General features: G+C 39.7%; 1 protein-coding gene and 2 pseudogenes across 2 annotated transcripts in view; 1 reads left to right on the forward strand and 2 right to left on the reverse strand.

The window, feature by feature from the left end:
* RAB30 (RAB30, member RAS oncogene family) overlaps positions 1–26,942 on the reverse strand; it is a 122,529-nt gene that overhangs the window by 90,895 nt on the left and 4,692 nt on the right. The window contains exon 2 of one of the 2 annotated variants that reach the window (XM_037523052.2): positions 16,117–16,225. The exons of the other annotated variant lie outside the window; for it this stretch is intronic. The gene's annotated coding sequence lies outside the window, so the exon portion shown is untranslated. The remainder of the gene's footprint in view (positions 1–16,116; positions 16,226–26,942) is intronic. 2 annotated transcript variants of the gene reach the window in all.
* On the reverse strand, positions 5,308–6,906 carry LOC119255055 (HORMA domain-containing protein 1-like; annotated as a pseudogene).
* On the forward strand, positions 13,994–14,547 carry LOC119255680 (cytochrome b-c1 complex subunit 7-like; annotated as a pseudogene).

Raw genomic sequence — 26,942 nt, forward strand, 5'->3', positions numbered from 1 at the left:
GCATAAATAAATACATCTTAAGATATTTTTCAAACTAAATATAGACAAGTTGTGGTTTAAGCTGCAATAAATTTCTGTGCCTTCCCAATGTAACTGGTATCTTTTCATCTCTTCTACCCGGCAAGTAAAGCATTTTAGGGTTTCTGGAGTTTGGGTAATTTATAGCTAAAAGGACTTTCAGTACTTTTCCCTTCACCCCTATCCACCCTATTGATGGGTATGACTTTTTACATAACAGTTTTTAACATAAGTTTTTTTTAACAACAGTTTAGAAGGCAGTAAAACAGTTTAATAATAATAATAATTGGATGCATAAAATATTAATAAAAGTTGTGTGATAACCAAGTCCTTTTGGTCCACATGGGGACTGTTAGGCCAATATTTCTAAATTAGTAAATGATACAGATTATTTCAATTCAGACTCAGAAGTACTCCTGTTTGTCAACCCATAACTTGGATAAGTTAAATAGAACTTCATTTTACATATAAATCAGGTAGCTTTGAAGTAAACCTGTGCTGAAGTGAAATCATTTATAGGTTTTTCATTTATAGGTTTTATCCATGCTACTTAGTGTAAGCATTACTCATTTCACAGCAAAACATTGTTTGATCAGAGTAGACTGCCCCAAATATTCTGGGTTCAGTCCATAACCCACTATATCAACCTTACTGCCGTTTTAAACTTCAAAGATTTCTAAATTCTGCACCACACCTGGTCTCAACGGTTTAGGGTAAGGAATTGTTGGCCCGTAATTTCCTTGTCAGAATATTGTATGCAATTTAGCATAAGCACAGTATGGATACGTCTCAGCTTTACAGAACAATTTTAATGTCAAGTATTCTTTTTAACTTGCAGGTCTTGTGCACAATTTTTTTATTTGGAAAATAATTAATGTATTGCATCATTCATCCCTTGACCTGAAAAAGGTAGAACTAGCGACTAATTATAGGTCACTGGAGAACATTAGAAAACTGCCTTTAAAACTCACTATGTTCTCCTAAAGCTGATTCCCTTGTCAAAGAAACTTCTTAGACAGCTTCTTTCTCTCCTTTTACCACAAAGCTACAAATGACCAGCTCATAAATCAGTAGGTTGCCACTGGCAGCCAGACATTGTTACCAAGAGGTAATTAGCTGTTTTCTTCTGCCTGGCATAATACAGAGTAGATGTGCAGCAATTGTTTAATGGATAATTAAGTTATAAAACGGATAGATAGCTTATGTCTCTAAGTAATCATTGATTTACATCACCCCTTGCACCCTGATTCTTTTGTGTCAGATTTTGTGTTTCAGGCAGTGAAAGAAATAGACTATTGCTTGGTGAAATCTGTACTGACCTGGACAGGAGACTGAATTGGAGTCCTTGATTCCTAGCACACAGAGGGACATGATATTTGATAATAAAATATTATTTATCATAACTAAGCTTTCCATCATGATATGCTTAATGCTGTGACCATAAAACCATCATCAAAGTTTGTTTTCTAAAGGAAGCCGGTGAAAAGTCTCCAGAATGACTTGATTTTTTGTGTGTGTGTGTGACATTACTTTTTTCATTTGGACCTAATTCTTTGAGTAGAAGATTAGAAGATTATGCAGTTTGGTCGTGACTACCCCAACCTCAGTTTCTGTAATTAATCAGGTAAAGCGTTTGTAGATAGAATGCACCCATGTGGTCTATTTTCCTATTACCCAGTAAAGAGTTTCACTATCAGCCACAGTTTTATGAAAGGACATTAAAGGGTCTCTTGTTACACACTATAGCACTAATGCTCATAATAAAACCTTAAGATAAGTTGCTTCCATAACTACGACAGAAGGAACTCCGGAAGAAGCTGTTCCGAATTCAGGGTCAGAGAGAAAGGAGGAATCAGAAGTCTAGCTTGAAGGGGCTTGAGGAGCATTAGAAGCCAGCTCTATACAGATAGACTAATTTGGCTCTGCAGAGATGGAGAGTTTCAGGTATTATTAATAATATTCAGGTATAAATAATAAGTCAAGGGCCTGGGGGCCAAGAAAGATCTCTTTTTTGGATATACTGCCCGATGGTGCCTTTGAGAAGAGAAATGAAAAGCTGCTGATAGAGGAACCTGTTTATTCTCAGCATCTAGGTTATGTCAAGACTTAAAGCAATGTAATTTATAGTTTTATAGATTCCTTTACATCACTTTTACCTGTCTTAGTTTGATTTTCGTGCCACAAAAATATCATTAAAATATTTTCCTCTTAAAAAAAAAAGTTGCTTCCATCACTAGCCTACTCTCAATCTTTCCCTACCTACCTTTGGGTCTCCTTTTCCCCACTTACGTTGTGTACTAACTCTAGTGAGGATACCACTAAGTTGTAAGTTCCTTTGCAAGTAGAAGTTATACCATATTTCACATTTTCTTCTGTGCTTAAAACAAAACTTTGATTCATAGCAAATATTCAGGGAATATCCACTAGGTGTCAGATATTATACTAGATAGATTTTAAGAACATCAAGATAACTGCACAGACATGCCATTGAGAATCTAACAGTCTTGTAGAGAAGTAGAAAAATTGATTTGTAAACCAAGAAAGCTGCAGTTTATTAAGATATTGTAGTGGTGGGCCTCCCCGGTGGCTCAGTGGTTGAGCGCTGGGTTGCGAAGCTGCCCGCGGCCTCTGCAGCACCAGTTCGATCCCCGGCTGCTCCCCGGCCACCGGAGGAGGGTCCCGCATGGCGCGCAGACCTCTCCTGCCGCCCGCTGCTCCCCTCAGCAGTGTACTTCGGTCCTTCTGCCTGCTCTGCTCCCCGCTCTGGCTCTGGTGAATTCTCTCACCCTCCTGCGCTTCTGACTGTACCCAGTGCTTGTATAAATAAATAAACAAATAAATCTTTAAAAAAAAAAAAAAAAAAAAAAAAGATATTGTAGTGGTATAGGGGATTTCCCAGTTCAAGGAAACTGAATCATCATTTCAAAAAATATCTCGATTTCAAGAATACCTTACTAACTGAATTTCCATCATTAGATTGGCATTCTTTCTAAACTCAGTATTGCATTCTGGTTGCCTCTGAGCTGGAAACCTAAGGTACCCACCAATGGGCTATGAAGTTCCTTTCGTTTCCTCTTTCAACATTTCTTCTGGTTAATTTTTAAATTTAAATACAGTAAGACTCACTCTCCCATAGAATTCTGAAATTAGGCAAATATATCCAGTCCTGTACTCATCACCACAATCAAGATACAGAATAGTTATATCATCCCCCCAAATTCTCTCATGCCATCCATTTTATAATTTTTTGCAATTAAAAATTTTTAATTTTCAAAATTATTTTCATATATATTATAATTAGAATAATAGTAATAATAGTGCTACTATTATTAGTGGTAATAATAATAGTACTATTATAATAATATCTGTGTTTCTACATGAAGTAAAGAGGGACTAAGTCATTACACCATTGTTAGTCATTACACTATTGTTAGACAATAGTTTGTAAATCAAACTATGGAAAAGAATTAGGACTCAGAAAAGGTAAAGTGTATATATGTAGTATGGTGTGTGTGTGTGTGTGTTTAATTTTAATTTTTAAATTTTTAAATTTTTTATATTTTTATTATTTTACTTTATTTTTTTTTAATTCTGTTTTGTGTGTTTTGAGTAGTATAAGGACCTTCAATTCTCAAAGTTAGGAGGTGCCAAAGAAAGAGGAGATGAGCCTTTAAGACACACCTAATAATTGATCTATCTTTATCCAGAACTACAAAACTGGGATTTTGAATACTGATTATATTAGTAACTTATTCTTAAAAAGTCACTTTTTGGCCTCCCCGGTGGCGCAGCGGTTGAGCACTGGGTTGGGAAGCTGCCCACAGTCTCTGCAGCGCCGGTTCCGTCCCCCGCCACCTGCAAGGGTCCCACATGGCGCGCAGACCTCTCCTGCTGCGCCCGCTGCTCCCCTCAGCAGTGTGTTTCGTCATTCTGCCTGTTCTGCTCCCCGCTCTGGCTCTGGTGAGTTCCCTCACCCTCCCACACTTCTGACTATACCCAGTGCTTATATAAATAAATAAAGCTTTAAAAAAAAAAAAGTCACTTTTACTTTCAGGGTCTCAATTTTGTATGGTTGGATTAAGTATATTTTAAAGTCTATTTCATTTTTCTCCAACAGGGTGTATTTATTGGGGGAAGGGTGGTTCTGAGTTTCTATTCTCTGGTTTTAATTAGAGTCACATCTAGATAATTATAGATAACAATAACCAAACTCTAACAAGCACTGTGATCTCTTAAACCTTCATGTACTTTCATATCAGAAGCTGGCAAAATTATGGCTGGCCTTAACTTTGGAACTGGGCTCCAGCGATACAGCTTTCTGACCCTCAGTCATAGAGTCGGAAATGACCTACTTATAGAATGACTCATTTATAGAATGACTGTATATGCGGAAGTTTCTTGTAGTTCTCACATTTCATGGTTCTATGAAGCCTATTAAAATTTACCAGCATTACTTCTATTCTCACTTCCTCTGGGTCTGCACCTGTTATGATTTTGATTTGTTGGATTTATTTTTTTTCATTTCTTATTAGTTTATTTTTTTAATTTTATATATTTTTTACATCATTTTTCATTTTTTCACAATGTATGCATTTTCATCTTGGTTATAGTCCCCATACAATTCCCAATCTCCATATTTTGATCCTATTCCCTACTCACTCCCCGCCCCCTAATGTGTCTCTGGTTTATAGTTGCTTGTTGATTTTTATTTTTACTTTATTATAATTAGTCTTTTTCCTGGTCCCTTATTTAGGTTTTCTAAATTCCTACTATGAGTGAGAGTTGTGTGATTTCTCAATCTGCTAAAGATGGAGCTTCCATATGATCCAGCAATTCCACTCCTAGGTATTTACCCAAAGCACACAGAAACATAATTCAAAAGTGCACCTGCACCCCTATGTTTATAGCAGTACTATTTACAATAGGTGAGCTATGTTGGGTTTATTTTTATTTGACCACTTTATTTAGTAACTTCTATGCGCCAGAAATTGTAATACAGGGTATTTGACTGACTTTATTTTTCCACAAAACATTTTATTTATGCTGCCCAAAATGCCAAACTTGAAAATCATTAAATGTGTGAGGATCAAATTGGTTAAAAGAAAACAAAGTTGCTTTGTACTGTAGTCAAAAATATTTTTTAAAAGACTAAGTACCAAATTTTCATTGTACATTATATATTACCATGTTAACAGACTATATCAAACTACTGAAGAACATTGTTTTAATAACAGAATGACAGGTAGCCAGTTAGATAACATACTTTTAACTTAAGTAAAAAGTTAATATCTCCCAAAGTTTAATGCTAAAATAGTTTCAGAGGGTCTTATAAGTTAATATAAATTTAAAGGAAGTGTCTATCAACATGGAAGATATACAAAAACTGAGCAGATAATGACTAGAACCAATTATGACATGGTACTTTTTGGTTTTATTCAAAAGTCCTCTTGGGTCTGTCTCAGAGGAATAAGGATTACAAGACGAGAGTCAACTAAGGTTCATTTTAGTGTACTAGCTGCTTAAGAGTATGTGTAAATTTTCATAGGCAGAGCAAATACACCTTAACATAGTAATACAGTGTTCCTTTAGTTTAAATGTTGAGAACTTTGCAAGTGTGCAGGAGAAAAAATTATATATATATTTTTGCTTTGATTCACTAAACTTTCTTCTTTTCAGAATTGACTCTTGACCAGGAGAATCAAAATGATGGAGACTGTTTTTCTGGATTTGAGTTGACTTCTTTTCCCATTTTCTTTAGGAGATTTTACTAGTTGATTTCCATTAGCCATTTTATTCTGAAAGATTTTTCCACTTCGTATTTTGCTTTCAGACACATAACATTCGGATGTTTTGCTGACTAACTGCTTGACCTGAGAATGAAATATAAAATATCTGGGCTTTCTGTAGACCTCGTCATTTTGTCTTCTTTATGGATTAAACTTGGTTCTTCAAGTTCAGAAGATCCAAGCTTTTTTTCCTGCTCTTTCCTTTTAGTTTCAGTGTCAAAACCACCACTTATATAATGTTCACATTTATCTTCTAGATCATCTTTGTCCCATTGTTTGAAGTAGTGTTTTTCATCGTACTGGTGAAATATGGCTAAATTAGTATTTTCCATTCATTCTTTCTCAATGATCACTTTAACTTTGAAGGTTGGGACTTCTCCCGTATTTATTAACAGAGGTTCTTTTTCAAATAACACTCTTTCACAATCACTACCCTTCAAACCAGGTGATGAAACATGGCAGTAAGTAAAAAAGTTTTATGGTCAAACAAATATCATTAGTCAGGTTCCATATTTTGCCTCAGAACATGTAGCTTGTGAAGGAGGAGAATACTTGCTTTCTTAGTATCCACAGATGACATACTAAATCCATTGGTTTGGTTGTTACTTATGAAGTTCATAATGGGTCTGAATGGATTAGTGTATATAGTGAGAATAACAATCCTTAGGTTAGTTTTTTCTGTAAAACATCACAACACCCTAGCATCCATATCACGGTGTAGATTCTGAACAATTTTTATCTTCTTTCAGAATTTTGACACAATGATCAGCTATAGATCTTGTTCCATAAGCACATTCTGGAAATGTTCTTCTCAAATGGCTGGTGCAGGACACTGAAACTGCTAGAAGCTTCTTCACTAACACCAGAGATTGCTGTTCAGGTGATACTGGGTTGTCAGAAAAGTCATAACACATTTTTTCTATGTTTTTCAAAGAAAAAATACACACAACTTTTCCAGCAACCTAATATCTCTTTGGTAAATACCTGTGCACTCATGGAAAGTCTCTGCAACTGTGCAGTGGCCAACTTCTGATAAAAGTATTTTCTTTAACCAACAACCAGGAGCTCTGCACCTTGTCTGACCTTAAAGAACTTCTGTAGCGCTGCCATCCTTTATAGATGTACAAGCTTGGGAAAAACACACCGTGCTTCCTGATCATTAGTTCATGGTCATATTCATTTTTCTTCTTATGTGCAGAAATTGCATTCCACTTGTTTTTAGACTCGTTAGTATGTGCTACAATCAAAAGATCAGCATTATGTTTTTTGTCTTTTTTTTTTAAGCTTTATTTTTTTATGTATACAAGAACTGGGGTGTAGGTCAGAGGTGCGGGCGGTGAGAGGATTCACCAGAGACAGAATGGGGAGCAGACAGGAAGATCTACTGAAATACATTGCTGAGGGGAGCAGCAGATGAGACAGGAGAGGTCTGCTGCACCATGTGAGTCAGCTTCCTGGCCAGGGATCAAACTCATGTTACTGTGGCTGGAGATAGCTTGATAGCACTGTTTTTAACCCCTGCATCACCAGGGAGGCCCTGTTCTTTGTCTTTTGAGATTTTTGAAGTCGGACTTTCTGTCATTTTATAGATAAAGAAATTAAGACTTGTCACAAAGCTTATTTTAAGTGTGTAACTTATCTCTAACTTTCTAGATAGAATGATTCCTTTTTTAAAAAACTGACCCTTCAGAAATCCACTTAAAACTCTCTTAGGCCAAGTGTTCTCATCTATGAAATTTTTTCTGGATAGAGAGAGATCATGTCTCATAGTGAAATATAAGATAAGTATTCTAAGTAATTCCAAATATGGTCAGAAAACTGCCCATTAAACGTGTGAGGATCAAATTGGTTAAAAGAAAACTAAGTGCTATGTAAACTATAAAATCTTCTAAACACATCTGGCCCTAACTTTGACATAAAATCCTTAGAACTAGTTCAGTCTGACCAGAGAAACTATTTGGATGTTTACCTAATCTTCAATAGTGTTGAGTCTTTTATACACAACAGCAGAGCTTGTGATAGAAGAAAGTTGAGTTGTTTATTATTGCTGCTGTTAAAGTGGAAAACAGAGTGAGTTTGTTGATCAGATGGATCAATGTTTTGAGGCATTACTAAATGTCAGGAACTTTTTAATGTACACTAAAACTTTCTAGACGGAGAGTGATAAAATCTCCACTTGTCGTTTATTCCAGTCTACACAGGCAGGACTTACTTCAGAGTGCTTACTGTAAACAAAGGCACTGCTCCGAGTGTACTGCATTCATTTCATTCACATGTTTCTCAAACTTTATAACTCAATAAAATACTATTAATATTGGCATCCTTAATTTATTAATGGGAAAAGCAAAATTTAAAGAGATTAGACAATTTTCTCAAAAATATTGCAAAGGTGAGACTTTGAACCCTAGCTGACTTGATCCAAAGTTTGCACTCCATTCCAATACACTAGCAAAATTTCTAATATTGATAATCATTAATCATTGCTGTCTTTCACAAAGTGTGGTTGTCCATGGCAGAGTTGATAAGGGATGGATTAAGGGGGGTGCTACTGAGCCATCTCTAAGAGAGATGGTACTCCCACAAGTTTCTTGTGGTGAAATCAGGTTGGACTAATGAATGAGAGGTTAAGGAAAGTGGAGGCAGCGTGGTTGAGCCTGTTCAGGAACTGATTGCATCTGCAACTCTGGCCCTTCTGCTTGCCAGCTGACTGGAAGGGTGGTGTCTGGGCCAAAACCGAGGCATGTTCATTTCATGCACTGTGTACTTCAAAAGATCTTGATTCCTGGCACTGCTGTGCACATTGCTTTTCATAGGGCACGGCCTTGCAGGGAAGGAAGCAGGATGGTCACCATGAAGTGTTTGCATCAGATCTAGGCAGTGTTTGCTCTAAATCCAAATATATACAGCTTGTTCTTGGCTTGCCAATGAAAACCACTGCTGCACCTCCCCCTGCAGTGACCTTTAGGGCTAATGGCTATCGCCAAGGTCCCTAGGTCCGGCTGGGCAAGGAACCAGAGCGCAGGGGGAGAACAGCAAAAACTCCCTGAGGCAGGGGAGTACAGCAAAGTTCCCTGAAGACATGGATAAGACAGAAGCTTATCAAAGGATTGCTACCACCAGGAGCTAAAACCTTATCTCGTCTTTCTAGAACTACAAACTTTATCCCTTTATTGTCTTTCTAAAACTTCCTTCTTTCTTCTATAAAGGTCATTTGTTGTTAATTAAAAAATCATATGAAATCCTTAACACAAGGCTGACTCAAATGAAACGTTACTAAACCCTGTAATAATTAAAATGTAGTTTAGGTGAAAAAAGGAGTTAGTAAAACAAAAAATGCGATCATATAGCTTAAAAACAAAACTAATGGATTATCTACTTAAGAAAGAGGCTAGGTCCAGATGTAAACCACTCAGCGATAAGCTAAATCCATTCACTGCTCCTGTATATATACTGGCGACTAACTTAAATAAAATTGCACTCAGATTTACACTCTCTCTTGAAATGTGTCTGTTTGTCATTTCTTCAGCCGAATCCCTGACCACCCTGCGCAGTCTCTCAACCCTGAGACGGCCTCATCGTTCACTGCTGTGCTGGTCCACGGCAAACCACAGAACCAGCCCAAAACATGGCTGAAAATTTGGTCTCTAAACCTTATGTGTTCTCTGCTATGAGCACAGAGGTGAACAATATGAGCCCTTGAGTCAGATAGTCCTGGATTTCAATCTTGGTTCCACTGCTCAACTGTGGAGAAATTACTGGACTCCATTTTCTCATGTGTGAAATACGGATTAAGGTAGTACCTACTTCATATGGTTGTTGTGAGGATTAAGCACTAACGAGTAAAAAGCACATACCAGAGTACCTGAGGCATACTCAGAGAAAACTCGTATTTTATAAAGGACCTCAGGACTCGTGGAAAAGATATGAATTGATTCATCATTCTTTAACATACATTCAAAAGGCTATTTTACTATTGTGTTAGGTGAAAAGGATGGAGAAAACAATAATCATGTTTGTTGAACACCTAAAATGAGTCAAATACTTTTAAAAATACAGGGGTCTTGGCAATTCCACTACTAGGGATCTACCCAAAGTACACAAAAACATTGATTCAAAAGAACACCTGTACCCCTATGTTTATTGCAGCACTATTTACAATAGGTAAAACCTGGAAACAACCCAAATGCCCAAAAATCTTGCCACATCAAGAAGATGTGGCATATATACACAATGGAATATTACTCAGCATTCAAAAAAGGTAAACTCATGCCATTCGCAGCAACGTGGATGGATCTAGAAGGAATTATGCTCAGTGAAATAAGTCAGAAGGAAAAAGAAAAATATCTGATGGTTTCACTTATAGCAGGAATATAGGGGAACCAAATAAGACATCAGTGTAAAAAAATAATAATGGCACAAAACACAACAATGCAAAAATGGACAATTATAAATCAGAGACATCCTGCAGGGGAGGAGGAGGGAGAGGGATCACAGAGAGGGAGGGTGGGAGGGTAGAGCACAGGGAAATGAGGTGATGGTGCATTGGTGAAGGAAACTGTATGGGGACTACACCTGAGGGGGTAGAGGGAAGCAAATATTGTTTAAAAATTACGTAAAAATTTAAAAAATTAATATTAACAAAAAATACAGGGGTCTCCCTGTTGGCCTAGGGATTAAGGCTCAGCACTATCACCCCTATGGCCTGAGTTCGATGCCTGGCCAGGGAGCTAACCCACATAAGGTGCAGTAGACCTCTCCTGTCTCAGCCACTGCTCCCCTTAGCAGTATATTTCAGAAAACACGCCTGTTCTGTTCCGCTCCTCACTCTGTCTCTGGTGAACTCTCTCAACCCCCCTCCTGCACCCCAGTTCCACCTAGGCCTACAGTCTAGTTCTTCTATGCAAAAAGAAAAATGGTATCATCTCATTTAATGTTCACAGCAGCCCTGTGATGTATTTTTTCACTTTATAAATGAGGCCTTAGATTGGAAGGATTTGCTTAAGATTGTTGTAGGGTAAGGTAAAAGGTATCAGGCTTTTCTGCCCTCCCGCCATCAGGATAGATGAGGGAAACCTGTGATCCTGAATGCATGCCTGATGGCGGGCACCTGAAGTGGGTACACCTGCACTAAGACTGTGCTTTTAAGGGCGGTGTCACAGGGACGCAAGAAGCCAAGAAAGCAGCAGCAGAAGCCGAAAAGAGAAGTCAAGAGAGAAGCAGAGAAGAAGCAGGAGAAGCAGCAGCAGAAGCAGAGAACGCCAGAGAGCCCAGACAGAGTGAGGATTTGCTGGGGGCTGGGAGGCCTACCAGCCTCCCGGCCCCCCTGCACCTCTGCCTGCCATATGCCTGGTGAACCCTAATAAAAGACCTGCAAAAAACCACTGAGGACTCTGACTCCTCCTTTACCCGCTCTGCATGGGATCAGAAAACCTGCACTGGTCCAATTCCTGCCCTTAAAATTGTATAGTTAACACTATCCAACTGCAAATTTGTGACTAGGTGTCTTTTATTCCCACTGAAAAATGTTATTGAGCAGGCAGGCTGAGACAGAAAATATATCTACATTCACTCTGCTGTTGCTGAGGTTTCTACTCCGTGCTTGAGAGCTCAGGAAATGAAGGTCAACTGGGGGCTGGGCAGCTGGGCCGACTGAAAGTCTTCACAGGAACAAATGCTAATAGAGCTTTGGGTGGGAACGAGGTGAGAGGATTTTTCTGGAGAAAGAGGTAAGAGAAGCCTTTTCTGCTTTTTGTCAAGTCACTGAAAGAGAGGAATTCGAAGGAGTTGATGGAGTGACTCTTGCTGTTTTTCTCTTTTGTGATTACTTGCAAAATTGATTCCTATGGGATTGCGTGGCTGGCGCTGTGGGCTCTTGGCTTCGCATTTTCTCCTCAGTTGCAGATGAATTATTTCTTGTTGATTTCGATGAATCGGAGCATTAGTACAGCCTCCCAAGACTACCACTGTTATTCTGATCCTACTCCTCCCCTCAATCTTGTGTTTTCAAAACAAGCCTTGATAAATGTTCACAAAAGCTATGAAACTTGGAGGAAACAAAGGGGCTTTGTGTTCAGACAGCCCTGATTTCCAGTGCTGGTGTAGCGACCAACTAGCTAGAGATGACGCTGCCAGTTAATTCAACTTCATAGAAGTTACAAGTGAAATGGAGATGGTGTTATAGGACAAGGAGAGGGGCAGCCCAAGCCCCGCAAACCTGCCTATTCTAAATGGGTTCTGCCATCCGCCGCATCAACACAAAACATAGGAGACTTTAATGGGAAGGAACTTTAATAAAACTAGGAAACAATACAGGTAAGGCAAAGAGTCAAGTTTCTAAATGAAGCACCCAAAGTTACCCGTCCCCTCGTGGGTAAAAGTCCATCCATATGGGATCGGCCCAGAGCAAGGCCCCAAAGCCTGCTACAAGTCTAAAGCATCTTCCAGTGGGGACCCACAGAAAAGGGTCACAAACAACCGGATAAGCCCGGAAGGAAAAGAGCAAAATCAACATCAAGATAAAAGCTGCCATTGTCACCTCCCCACAGGTCTCACCCACATCTGTGTCACCCAGTCCACGAACAAAAGACAAGCGCAGTTTCTTCACGTGTCTCTAGGCTCCATGCGCCTCCTCCAGGTCTCCTGGCTCCATCCTGCTTCCTTCCTTAGTCTCTTCTTCAGCTTCTCCTCTTCCTGCTCAGCTCCACCCTCCCTTGGGTGGGGCAGGGAACCTCCCCCTTTCCTGGGGACCACCCTGTTGCAATGGTAAACCCATTTTGTCTACTTTGCAAGGGTACAAGGAATATATAGGCTAATTCCACTTTTGAATGTGTATACAAAAATTTTAAAAGAAGTGTTAGGGGGAAAGGATGTCCTGCGCTAATCCCATAGAGGCTTTGTGGACTCCACCCCCACTCCAGACCAAAGCCATCAGCACATTGGGAAAGACAAATCCCATCACCACCAAAGGGAAGGTGGCTGGGACCTGAGGGTGGAGTTAAGCAGCCAGGTTGGGTATAAAAACCAAACAGGTGGGCTTTGGAGGTCTCTCACTCTGTCGCTCGCCTCCTGGCTTCACGGCTCCTGGCTCGCGGCCAGCTCTCAGAGTGCCATTTGGGATTCCTGATTGGCGGATCGGGTAGGACTCATTTAAAACTTTGTCTCCCACTTTTCTCCCTCAGCTGTACATTTCCTCATTTCCCCTTCCCTTGTAAATAAACCTTTTATTAACCTTTCGTGTGTGCCTGCAGTAGAGCATTGATAAGTCCTTTTAAGCGCGCGGGTGAGGACCCACAGTCAGGCACCCCGTTTTGTATCGGGGCTGCCCTGTAACAGAAGTACTGTAACAGGGCTTGTCTGGTTGTTTCTGACCCTTTTCTGTGGGTCCCCACTGGAAGGTGCTTTGGACTTAAATCCAAAATATATGTCATAACCATGTATTTTTATCAGGAGTATAAATTTGGCTTAATATTTTTAAAACTTAAAAATGTAATTTAGCCTATTTAGCTGATCGATAGGATCAACACATGCGGTCATTTCAAGAGATGTAGAAAAAATTTGATGAGATTCAACATCCATTTATAGGAACAAAACTTTTGCTAAATTGGAAATAAGAAGATGTTTGGGTATCATTTAATAAGGTTAAAATCTAAGCCCCCACCCCTTGCCCAGCAGGGAGGTTTGGGAGGCTTGAATAGATAAGGGGAATTGATAAGGTAGCTGTAGGAACCAGGCCTTGAGGCTGATCTGACTCTAGAAGCTGAAGCAGGGCCAGGACACATTCTGTGTCGAAGGTCAATGCCCAAGCCCAGACATCCCAGCACTAACTGGCCCAAACCAACCCCTAGTCAGGAAAAACCTAAAACCTCACCGGCTGTTTCTCTTAGCAGGTGCGTTTCAATAAATCTGCCTTTCCTGTTCTCCATTCTATCTCTGGTGAATTCTTTTTCATACACACACACCTCCCACCTCCAGCCTATGCCCCAATTCTTCCCCTCAGCAGAAGAGTACCTCTTAAACTGATAACGGATATCTATTTTTCTTTAAGACTTAAGGAAGTGAAAGCTTTCTTAAATGGACAAAAGATAACTTTTAAAAGTATATCATACTTCATTGTTAAAAGGTGAAAAATTTCCCTTTGAGATAAAGAAAAGAAGACTTCTTTTGAGGCAGTGCTTCTGTTTCGGGTCAAAATGGCCAGCAGGCCGGCTGTTGTAGCATCAGGCCAGTGGTTGGAGAATATTATAAAATGGTATTACAATGCTGCAGGGTTCAATCCACCAGGGTTAATTTGAGATGATATGATACATGAGGGTGATGATGTAAAAGAAGCCATTTAGAAGACTTCCTGAGGGCCTCCCCTGTGGCGCAGTGGTTGAGCACAGGCAAGGGTCCACATGGCACGCAGACCTCTCCTGCCACCCACTGCTCCCCTCAGCAATGTATTTCGTAGGTCTGCCTGCTCTGCTCTCCTCTCTGACACTGGTGAATTCTCTCACCCTCCCATGCCTCTGACTGTACCCAGTGCTTATATAAATTAATAGATAAATCTTTAAAAAAAAAAAAAGACTTCCTGAGACCATTTATAATGACAAGATGCTTTTCATTAAGAGAGGAGTAAAGGTGCCTGCCTAAGGAACAGTGGAAAAAATAGGAGGAGAATAAATTCTACCTTGAATCATACCTGAAAGGGTTATTTGGGAAAGAAAAGACAGAGGATGGGCAAAAAAGTAATCTTGTCGTCGAAATCTGTGGCTGCAGCTGTCCTCAGTGTATTTTTATGAAGTTGGTTAAACCTGAAATGTACAACTTGAGCTTGTTTGAGCTGCACATGTATTACTTTAAATAAATATCTACTGTCATTGTTGTGAAGAAAAAATAGACTTCTTTTAAGAGACTACTATCCTGGAGGTTTGAACCAGTTTTGTAAAGCAGGAAAACAAATAAATAAAAGGCAGCATTATTCACACTTTGAATTTTCTTTCAAAAACAAATATAAAATTATGTATTTAAAAAACAAGAACATGTAAGATGGGCTTAGAAAGTTTTCTGGAAACAGGACATACATAAAAATCAGTTCTATTAAAATTTTCAAGTACTTAGGAATAATCTAACAAAAGATATGTCTTTCTCTAGGGAGAAGACTAAAACTTTGTTCATAGACAGTAAAGAAGACATAAATGTCTTCTTCACCCCTTTTCTTGCTGTTCCAGATGTGGTAACATATTGTACCTGGAGCCCAAATCCCAGGTCTCAGAGACCTTCCTACCTCCAGTTCTTTGTTACTGTAAACAACTACCCATATAACAAGGAAAAATTAGATCTCCAATTCTAGTTCTCATGAGCTCCTGGTCATCTCAGCATTACTGAGTTCAATGCTGGGTCATGCTCATTTTCTTTTTTTTTAACCTTTTTTAAAATTTTTAAAAATTTTTTCCTCTGTTGATTCATCTTATTTTTTAAATCTGAATCTCTTTTTTTATTTTTTTTACATCATTGTTCATTTTTAAACAATAGTTGCTTCCCCCCACCCCCTCATGTGTAGTCCCCAGAGTTTCCTTCCCCAAGGCACCCGTGCACTGTCACCTCAGTCCCCTGTGCTCCTCCCTCCCTCCCTCTGATCCCTCTCCCTCCTCCTCCCCTGCAGGATGTCTCTGGTTTATAATTGTCTGATTTTGCTTTGTTGTGTTTTGTACTGTTATTATTTTTCACACTGATGTCTTATTGGCTTCCCTTATATTCCTGCTATAAGTGAAACCATCCAATATTTTTCTTTTTCCCTCTGACTTATTTCACTGCATGCTCACCTTTTTTAAAGATTTATTTATTTACACATACAAGAGCTGGGGTACAGGCCAGAGGTGTGGGGGGTGAGCAGATTCACCAGAGACAGAGTGGGGAACAAAATAGGCAGCTCAAACGAAATACACTGCTGAGGGGAGCAGCGGACAAGACAGGAGAGGTATAATGGCTAGAACACTCTGGAGCTGCACGGTGGAACTTGACCTTTGAAATCTAAGGATGACCAGCTCATCTTCAAAGAAAGAACTGTCTATGTTTACTTACGCCTCACTCCATCCAAATTACATTCCTTCTTTTAACCCTTAGTGCAAACCCATGGGAACAGGAGTTGTATTATCCCGTTTTCATAGATGAGAAAGCTGAGATGCCACAGGTTAGTGGCAATCAGAGACCCAGAGTCAGTCATGGAGCTGGGACACAAATTCAAGGCTTTTGACATCAATTTTGATACATTCTTTTCTATAACTACATTTTTTAAAATAATAAGTACATTTTTGAAACAGAACTGTCCTACCATATTCATCAGGGCAAATGTGATGTGTTATGGATCCTTGAGTCTTTGGACTGGAAAATTCTTTTTCTGATGCCTCTTCTCAAACAATTGAGGTGTTACATTTCTACATCTTAATAAGGGAAGGAAAGGTGAGTGAACAATGGGGACTTTACAGTGTTTACATCACAAATTGGCAGATAATTGTTATAGACAAGCCAACATTTCCTTTCACACCCAAATAAATTTATCTTTCTCTACCGTGCTTTTGAGCATTACATAAAGTAAAACATGGAAAGAGTTTAGCACAGTGCCTAGCATATGATAACTATTATTTCTAGCAGCTGCTACCCCACCAGAAGATAATCCTACAGGCTTACAATCAAATGGAGTGTTGTCCATATCAGGGCAGAAGAAGAACACCAGGCTCACTGCAGCCTCTTTTTGGTAGCCCTTTGTGTTGTTCTTTTGTTTGTTTGTTTTTGCTTTTATTTTTTGTGCTGTTCTTAAAGAGTTAGTCTTTCCCTGGAGCACCGCAGTAGGAGACCCCCAGAAGTTGTCTTGGAGTTTCTGTTCTCAGTACATATTTCACAAGGGATGTCATTTTGTTTAAAATCAAATGGGCCTCTTTCGTGGGCCTCCCTGGTGGCGCAAAGTGGTTAAGAAGCAACTTATGAAGCTGTTCGCAGCCTCTGCAGCATTACCATGAGTTCGATTCCCACGCCCCCAGCCGGCCAGGGAGCAACCCACAAGGTGCAGCAGACCTCTCCTGACTCGCCCGCTGCTCCCCTCAGCAATGTGTTTCAGTCTGCCTGTTCTGTTCCCCTCTCTGTCTCTGGTGAATCCTCTCACCCCCCACACCTCTGGCCTGTACCCCAGCTCTTGTATGCATAAATAAATAAATCTTTTAAAAAACCATCTCTTTCGTTTGTTAATTCTATTGTTTTTTAATCTGGTAGAGCTTTACTGAAGAGCCAGCTATGTATCAGGCACTTCACTAGCACTGAGAATGTAGTATAATACTTCACAAGATAGTTTCACTCTATGGCTATCATCTTAGGCATCACAACTCTGGGTGTCCAGGACTATTGATTTGAAGAAAGAGGGGCAGACATGGTGGGGAAGTATTTGGCATCAGAGAGATTGAAGTTTCAGTCAAGGTGCTGCTTACTTTCTGTGTGAACTTGAACGTAACTCTAAACCTCCGTTTTTTCATCTCTTAAATGAGAATGACATGCTAACCATGAAGGATTATTATGAATATTTACGTGAAATACCCTGCCCTGAGTTGCTCTTCCTTCTCATAAAATCATCTAACCCTTTGTCCCTCCAACTTTTCCACTGAAAGTTGCATTTGTGGTTTCCTTTCCTTACAAATCTGACCTTAATTTGCTACAAAACCTACTCTCATTGATATAATGGAAGTAAATAAATAAATGGAGAAGTGGGTGAGTAACACAGTGTACTGTACCCCCAACCAGGAAGCTACCCTCCTACTTCTCTTCCCACACAGTCTACATAGTTTTAAGCACAAACCACTGTGTTTCAAAGTCCAGTCATCCTTAATTGTCTGTGATCATGCATTTCACGCTATCTCTGACTAGTACATTAAAAAGAACCCATTTGGTAGAGGTAGGCTATTTCCACATTTGCTCTTTATCCCTCAGTAACTATTTAGAGAGCAAGAGGATCTTGTAGGGAAGCTGACTTTAAAAGGAATGTTGAGTGCCCCATGCTTGGGTTCCTATACATCAGGCAAAATGACCTGTTGCCATCTTGTGCTCTCCTAATTAGTGATGGCATTGCTTCTTTGTATCCGTATGAACCCTGTTCTAAACACTAAGAAAGGTTTCTTCATTTATTTTACTTAAACATTTGTTCATATATATATTCACTCCATAGACAATTATTGGTCACCAATTGTTTGCGTGTCTATGCTAGATCATGGGGATATATCAGAGAAAGTGACAGACAAAAGTCTAATCATAAGGGCCTCCCTGGTGTTAAGACTCAGGCTCTGAGGCTGTCCGCAGCCTCTGCAGCACAAGTTCGATCCCCCAGGCCAGCCAGGGAACAACCCACATGGCACAGCAGACCTCTCCTGACTCACCACTGCTCCCCTCAGCACTGTATTTCAGTCAATCTGCCTGTTCTGTTCCTTGGTCTGTCTCTGGTGAGTCCTCTCACCCCCCACGCCTCTGGCCTGTGCCCCAGCTCTTGTATGCATAAATGGATGGATCTTTAAAAAAAAAAAGTCTAATCATAAAACTTACATTCTACCAGCCTGGACAGAGAATAAAAATCAAATCAAATAACAGAAACTGCAATAGACAATAACTATGAAGGAACTAAAACATGCAAAAGTATAATAGCACAGCTGGGTAGGATGGGAGACAAAAAGGGTGGTCAGAGAAGATCTTTCTGAAGAGCAATGTTTAAATTGAACCCCCAGGAGCTAATTATGTGAAGAATCTGGAAATAGATTTCTTAAAAGAGGCCTCCAAATGGGGAAAGGCCTTAGTATGTTTATAGAGAAACTGAAAGGGTAAAAAATGAGAGTGGAGAGACTAATAGAAGATAAAGAGTTTTGTAAGCTAGGATTATAGATTTTTACTTTAAGTGAAAGTCATTCAGTAGTCAAATATATTGAGTGTTCAATGTGTGCCAGGCACTGTTCTAGGCTTGACATGCTGAACTGCACAATACTAGACATGCTGTAGTAACACTTCTACTCAAGGAGTGAGGCAGTAAACAAAACTAAAAAATCAAACTGATAGCGTCTTAGATGGTGCTAAAGACAATATTTTAACAAACTAAGGAGTTAAGAAGTGTAGGCTTGCAATTTTAGATAAGAGTGACGAGATAAGGCCTCACTGAAAAAGTTACTTTTGGACCTCTCCTGGTGGTGCAGCGGTTGAGCGCTGGGTTGCGAAGCTGCCGCAGCCTCTGCAACGCCGGTTCAATCCCTGGCCACCGGTCAAGGATCCCACATGGCGCGCAGACCTCTTCTGCTGTGCCCGCTGCTCCCCTCAGCAGTGTACTTCGTCAGTCTACCTGCTTTGTTCACCACTCTGGCTCTGGTGAAGTCTCTCACCCTCTCGCGCTTCTGACTGTACCCAGTGCTTGTATAAATAAATAAAATAAATATATTTTTTAAAAAAGTTATTTTTAAGTTTAAATTTTGAAATGTTTATGTACTGTCCAGGGGCAGAGCCCTGGGCCACTCCAATATTTAGAGGTCAGGGAAGATGAGAATCAGAAAAGGACAATGATAAAAGCATCTGAAATAGTAAAAGGAAAATCAGCTAAGTCCTGGAAGCTAAGAAACGTGTCAGGGGAGAGAGAACGCAAGTGTAAAATGCTGTAAATAGTAAATAAATAGATGAGGACTGGGACACAATCATTGAATTTGGAGACACGAGGGTCGTTAGTGACTCTGAGAAAAGCAGTTTCATTAGTGGAGTGGAGACAAAACCCTGGTTGGAGAATGTTTAGGATGCGGGCAGCGGAGAGGAACTGGAGACCTGAATACAAAAAATATTTTCAAGGGGTTTTGCCACAAGGTAATGGATTGAAATGGGGCGATAGCCACAGGGGATGTTAGATCAAAAGAGTTTTTCCTTCCCTTTTTTTTTTAAGGAATTTATGTATGCGACCTCTTTAATTTGAGTACAATATCAAAGACAATGCTGGATGCAAAAGTAGAACCAAGAGGACCTCTCCGGTGGCACAAGGGGTTGAGCGCAGCACTGTGAAGCTATCCGCAGACTCTGTAGCGCGGGTTCGATTCCCACATGGTGCAGCAGACCTCTCCTGCCTTGCCTGCTGCTCCCCTCAGTAGTGTATTTTGGTCAGTCTACCTGTTCTATTCCCCGCTCTGTGGCTAATAAATCCTCTCACCCTCCCTCATCAGTGGCCTGTATCCCAGTTCTTGTATGCACAAGTAAATAAATCTTTAAACAAACAAACAAAAAAGATGACTTAAAAAAAAAAAAGTAGAACCAAGAAAACTTTTAGAAGTCCAGTACATCGATCTTTCTAACAAAAGATGGGGACTTGGGCTGAGAGAATGGCAACAGAAATGGGCAGTGTGTAGATTAGAAATATATTTTGAAGGTAGAGAACAGTCTGATTATATTATACTAAAGATTGACAAACTTCTTGGAGATCTCAAGGAACTATATAGGAATGATAGTTAGAAGAGACAATAGATGCTGCAGGAGGCCTTGTTGCCCCAGCCAGATAAAACACTGGCAAGCAGCGAAGCTCAAAGTGCCTCACACCGTGGGGCCGAAGATTCCTTGTGCCTCGCACCGTGGGCCTGATTTAACATCCCTTCACTTTTTGTTCTTGGTCATAAAAAGAAAAATATTTCCCAAAAAATGTACATTAGGCACTATATTATATGCATCAGTATACTGCAAATAAAAGACACAGAAAATTATCTGTTAGAAATTAATTATTAAGCAATTTGACCCACTTGACAATGGGAGACAATTTGTTGGATATGTGTAGGGTAAAGAAAATGTCAGGCTTTTCTGCCCTTCCGCCATCAGGATAGATGATGGATCCTTGTCCTGAATTCATGCCTGATGGCGGGCACCTGGAATAGGTAGAGGGGATTCAGCTGAGCTAAGACTGTGCTTTTAAGGGCAGCGTCACGGGGACGCCAGTAGCAGCAGCAGCAGCAGCAGCAGCAGCAGAGCAGCAGTAGAAGCCGAAGCAGAAGCAGAAGCTGAAAGAGAAGCCAAGAAGCAGCAGAACGAACGCCAGAGAGCCCAGATAGAGTGAAGACTTGCTGAGGGCTGGGAGGTCTGCCAGCCTCCCAGCCCCCCAGCCAGCACCCCTGCCTGCCATATGCCTGGTGAACCCCAAATAAAAAACCTGCAAAACTACTGAGGACTCTGACTCCTCCTTTACCCGGTCTGCATGGGATCTGAAAACCTGCCCTGTGGTCCAGTCCTGCCCTTACAACATGCCTGACAAGCATTGCAGTACAGTAGTTATAGTAGGTCCTTCTTTTGCCTTCCCTTGAAGTTTCTTGGGAAAGTTTTTAAATGTAGCTATTTGAGTTAGGAGTTTCTAAATAAAAAAAGTTCTGATATCTGAGCAGCACCTGGTCTCCAGCGGAAGGCCATGTGAATAGAATAGTCTCTTGATGCTTAGGTTTTAGCTAATAGGGATGCACTGGCAGCTATCCACTGTCTTAGGTAATTGTCTAGCTGAAATAATAAGTTTTGGTGTTAAGTCTGGTTTTTTATCTATTAACCTTGAAGGCTACCATCTAGCTGGGACCTGTAGGAGCCAGTAGTCTATGGGAACATAATACACTAATTGTTTCTGCTTTACACATGATAATGTATTTTTTTATTACTAATAATAAATAAATAAAGGCCTGCTGACTCTCTCAGCAGAAGATACTAGCACCTCACCAAGTGTCAGTGTCTCCTCATTCTACCTCGTCCCCTTCCCCTCAGCCCTTTCGTTTTCACCGACGCCGTCTCATCCTTTCAGGAACCCCTGACACGACATTTTGCCAGAGGCTGGTCCCCGGCAAATAGATATTATCATATCTAGTCTAACCCTATGTCCTCTCAGATTTCCTCCAGTTTCATAGTCTCCTCAGCGACAGAGAAATCAATTTCCCACAATAACCCCATCCATGCACTCTATATATTCCACGGTAGCCCATTATCAGGTCCTAGGAAACATGAATAATCAAAATTCACTCCCATCTATGGGGAACTCTTATTTCCAGTCTAGTTCTCTTACAGAACAACATTGTGCAACTTACTCCTCAGATATCTACAAAGGTGACATTAACCTCCTGGAGTTTGTCATTCCCTGTTCTTTCTTGTTACTTTTTAACCTCACCTGATGCCAAGTTCCCACTTTACTCTTGTCCAAATTTGAGAAACTTGAAACTTGTGCTTTTTGTGTGTTATTTTCCTAAGGATTTATGATGGCATTTCTCTAATGCTGCTGTAGAAGCCAATGCCTAGGGGATGAAAGTTTATTTATTTATAGTTAAATATTCTTTCTCCTATTTTTATTTTTCATTTAGTGTTTGCCTTTTAAAAAATTATCTTCTTTAAGGACTTAGTATATGAAGTATATAATTAACTTCTCGAACAAAAGACTAAACAGCCATGCAGTCAATTACCTTGCCAGGCTCAGCAAATACTAGCTGTTAACAATACTGATGACAGTTATCCAGTGAAAAGACTGAGAATAAGATATAAATATATCATTTCTTCCAAGTAAGTCACGTTATAGAAACTACTACATTTATAGATACTACATAACATCCAGTTCTAAATAATTAGGCTTTTTTCCCAAATAGCCATTATTTTTCCAAAGCAGTTATGTTAATTATGCACTCACATTCCCCATCCAATTTAATGAAGATGTTATTTTTTTGGTAATCCATTTTTACGTGACATTTGAATATGACTATATTTACAGTGTCAAAAGTCTTAATACAATTTGACATATTTTCTTAAATAAGTTGCAGAGAAATGATGGTGGGAAGGGAAAAGGGTTTTTTCCTGTCAAGAGGGTGATGTTGGTCAATTTGAAGTGGAGACAGCTGTGAATTATAATGGGTTCCTCAGAGAATTGTCATATTTAAATTTAACTGATGATATGGTAGCTCTGGGAATAATTCCTGGTGCTTTGCAGGTGTTATGGACATTTTGCCTCCCTGCATGATGTAAGATAACTTTTTCTCAATTTTTTTCTTTAAGCTAAGGTAACCTGGAATAGTGTATAGAGCAGTGGTTTTGCAGGCAGATATGTCTGATTTTGAATTCTGACATGACCATGGACAATACAGTACTTTTTGGTTTTGTGCATTGCATTTAACTTAGCTAATTTAGTTTTTAAATATTTAAATGATTATAATATGTCCTTAATAAGGTTGTTTGGGTAATTGAATAAATATGGTGTATGTATCATTTTCATTTGTTTGATATACATTTATATAAACTAATAAAATACTTAGTATTTAGCAATGTAGAGGCCAAATTCCCTACTAAGTTTTCCCTTCTTTTTACTCTATTTGCCTAAATTATTTGTCTCTTTTTTCATGTCTGTCGTTTACTGGGTCATTGAGTTCTTTTGATTCTGCTTCTGAAATGCTTTTCTAATTAGTTACATCATCTCCATTCTTTCTCTTGCCTAGATTATTATTGCAACAACTTTTTAACTCCTTCCCTTCCTGCAGTCTTGCCGCTTTCCAGTCATCTTACTCATGGTCCAGAGCTTCTCAAAGCACAGTTCTGCTTATGTCAGCTTCTCTTGCTTAAATACTTCAATGGACTTGTCTCCATCTTTCACCTCCAAAGTCAAACAGTGTGTTCCATGTTCATCACCCTCTTCTATTAGCTTTTTCAATATTTTGTCACTGAATTGCATTATAACAAATATTCTGAGTGAAAATATCTAAAAGTGGCCTTTAGATATAGGATAAAGAGTTCTACTGCACTTAACAGAAGAGGTCTGAAAAATAAAGCTAAGTAAGTTGCTTTCCATCAGCTTGGCAAAAATCAAAAAGTTTAACAATACATTATTTTGGCTAGGGTTGGGAGCAGTAGTCTTCTACATTGTCAGGGGGGAGTGTGAACACACTCTTTGGAGAACAATTTGGTAATATAAAATATGACCATAACTTTGACCCAGCTTCCCATTTATCCTACAAAAATACATAGGCAAAGGTATGTGTGAAAAATATTCATTGCAGCATTGTAACAGTAAGAGATGGAGAAGAACCAAAATGTCTATCAGTAGAGTCATAAAATGTAATTCTACAGAGCCATTAAAAGGAATGATGCTATCTGTGTGTACTGATACAGAAAGATCTCCAAAACAAATGATAAGTCAAAGTATGGAGCAGTATATGTAGGGTGCTGTTATTCGTATATAACTTTTAATGATATTTATATATGCATATAATGAAGTATTAAAATATCTTTGGAGTAATTTACAAAGAATGAAAGAGTGGTAGCCTCTGAGGATGTGAATTGGGACAATGGGTAGGGAGAGAAATATATACTTTCTACTCTTTTAGTACTCTTTGAATTTTTTCACCAGGTATTTATATTATTTTTCAAAAATAACACAGCAGGGGCCTCCCTGGTGGCACAGGGGTTAAAGTCTCAGCACTGTCGATCCCCAGCCAGGGAGCTGACCCACATGGTGCAGCAGAACTCTCCTGTCTTGCCCACTGCTCCCCTCAGCAGTGTATTTCAGTACATCTGCCTGTTCTGCTGCCCACTCTATCTCTGGTGAATCCTCTCACGCACCCCACACACACCTCTGGCCTACACCCCAGTTCTTGTATGCATAAATAAATAAAAAATAAATCTTAAAGAAAAAAATAACAGAGCAATGGTTAAACAAATAATGGTGATCTAGTACTATGCTAAATCTCAAAACCATCCTATGTGATGGTATAGCTTATGTTAACTGTTGGTAAATCACTGATTGATGAGATAGAGTATCTGATCAAGGTCCTTGTGTCATTAAGGTATTAGGAATAGGAGCCCAAGTCATCCTGGCATTAGCTCTTTGCAATCTGTCTGGAAATATAGTTGACCACTGAACTACATGGATTGAACCATGGTTCATTTATGCACAGATTTTCTTATACACAGACCTGAACACTTATCAATAAATACAGTAAGTCTTCAAAGTGTATTATTTTCACTTCCTTATGATTTTCTTAGTAATATTTTCTTTTTTTTCTAGCTTACTCTATTGTAGGAATAGAGTATGTAATACATATAACATACAAAATCATCTATGTTATCTCAAAGGCTTCCAGTCAACAGCAGACTGTTAGTAGTCAAGTTTTGGGGGAATCAAATGTAATGTGCAGATTTTTCACCATGCAAGGAGTTGACCCTAACCCTTGAATTGTTCAAAGATCAACTGCACCTCAATTGTGGAAAATACCCTGTGTTCTGAATATCATTCTGCGTATCTGAGTGGTTTCCCCTCTAGACTGAAACCTTGAAAGCAAGAGCCATTGGTTCACTTTGTCATCAGTTATTATCACAACGACGGGCATGTGGTAAGTGCTCAGTAACAGTTTATTGAGAAGAACAGATGACTTTCTTTAATGAACATGGTATTTATGAGATGTAAATGCTAGAATCTGACATCTTTTCTAGAAGATAGATGATTTTGATATGTGTCTTCATCACACCAAGCAATTTAAGAAGGAAAAGAAGGGATATTGAAGGCTCTTTGATGTTTGGTTTTCCAGTGCATAAGAGAGTAGATCAAAATGGTCTAAAACCTCATGCCTCTCCAGGTAGCTGACAGCGGCTGGCGTGAAATTGACTCTGTGGTTTATGCTGTGAAACATTTTCCTGGAGGCCTCTGATTTCCAGCTTCAGTGGAACTACTCACACAGCACTTGCCCCATCCTATGGTGCCTGGAGGATTTCTGACACATCAGTAAATAAGCATATGCCTGTACCAGTTCTAATGACCTGCTTCTGCCGTGTGCAAACACTATACTCGGCAGATTCAAGCCTCAGGAAACTGGTGTTTTCAGACTTCCCAAAGCAATTTTGGCAACCCCTGAATCATTTCTTCAAAGCAAAACTTAAGGCTTCTGAGAATTTTTCAAATGGTACCAAAAATGAGATTCCTGAATCTGTAAGAAACATTTCTTATAGAAATCTTGTATCGGTGTCACTTCATTTCATTCTCTGAAAGTATGAGTCAACCAACAGAGAACAAGGAGGGGGATGAGGACTGAGTTTGCAATGAGACTCAAACCTTGACTTAGCTACTTTGTGTCTCAGAGCATTCATTTTCCAGCATCACCTGGGCGAAGCAGAGCAGAATGAAAACAACACAGACTGAAATGAGGCTGACATGAGTTTGAAACTAGGTTCATGCAACAATGGATCATGTGACCTTGAGCTAATTACTAAAATTCCTCATTTTGCAATATGGTAAGAATTCATTAACACATTCCCAGGCACACAGTAAACAATGCTCAAATTTTGTTGAGCAAAATGAATGAATAACATCCTAAAGATGAGTGGTTTAGAGAAGTTTAGTAAATATATAGTAAATATTCCCTCCCCGCTCTTCACTCTTTTCTCGTTTAGTTTAGGCTATATGTTGTCCTTTAGTGAATTTTTCCCCTTTAAGGTTGCTCCCAAAGACCAACAAAGCCTGTTTTTAAAAAGATTTATTTATTTATGCATACAAGAACTGGGGTGTAAGCCAGAGATGCAGGGGGCAGGGATGACAGGATTCACACACATCTACTGAGATACACTGCTGAGGGGAGCAGCAGGTGGTGAGACAGGAAAGGTCTGCTGCGCCATGTGGGTTGCTCTGCCAGGGATCCAGGCATTGAACTGGTGCTGCAGTGGCTGGTGATAGCCTGATAGCGCTGTCTTTAACCCCTGCACCACCAGGGAGGCCCAACAAAGCCTATTTTAATGGAAAAAAAAATGAAGCAAAAAGGGAACCTGTAGCAGAAATGAGTACTATTTATCTTCTGAGACTCAAAGGGATCTTGAGTCATCTTTCTATTTGTTAGGTCAAGAAAAAAGTCTGTCCAGGGGGTCTTCCTGTTGGCACGGGATTAAAGGCACAGCATTATCAGGCTAGGCAGCCACTGCAGCACTCAGCACCAGTTCAATTCCAATACAGGAGTTCAATCCCTGGCCAGGGAGCTATCCACATGGTGCAGCAGACCTCTCTTGTCTCTCCTACTGCTCCCCTAAGCAGTGTATTTCAGTCAATCTGCCTGTTCTGCTCCTCGCCATGTCTGGTGAATATTCCCACCTCTTGCACCTCTGGCGTAAGCCTCAGTTCTTGTA

This window comes from Talpa occidentalis, unplaced genomic scaffold (assembly GCF_014898055.3).
Source record: "Talpa occidentalis isolate TD23 unplaced genomic scaffold, MPIMG_talOcc4v2.1 talOcc4.3, whole genome shotgun sequence".
NCBI classification, from domain to species: domain Eukaryota; kingdom Metazoa; phylum Chordata; class Mammalia; order Eulipotyphla; family Talpidae; genus Talpa; species Talpa occidentalis.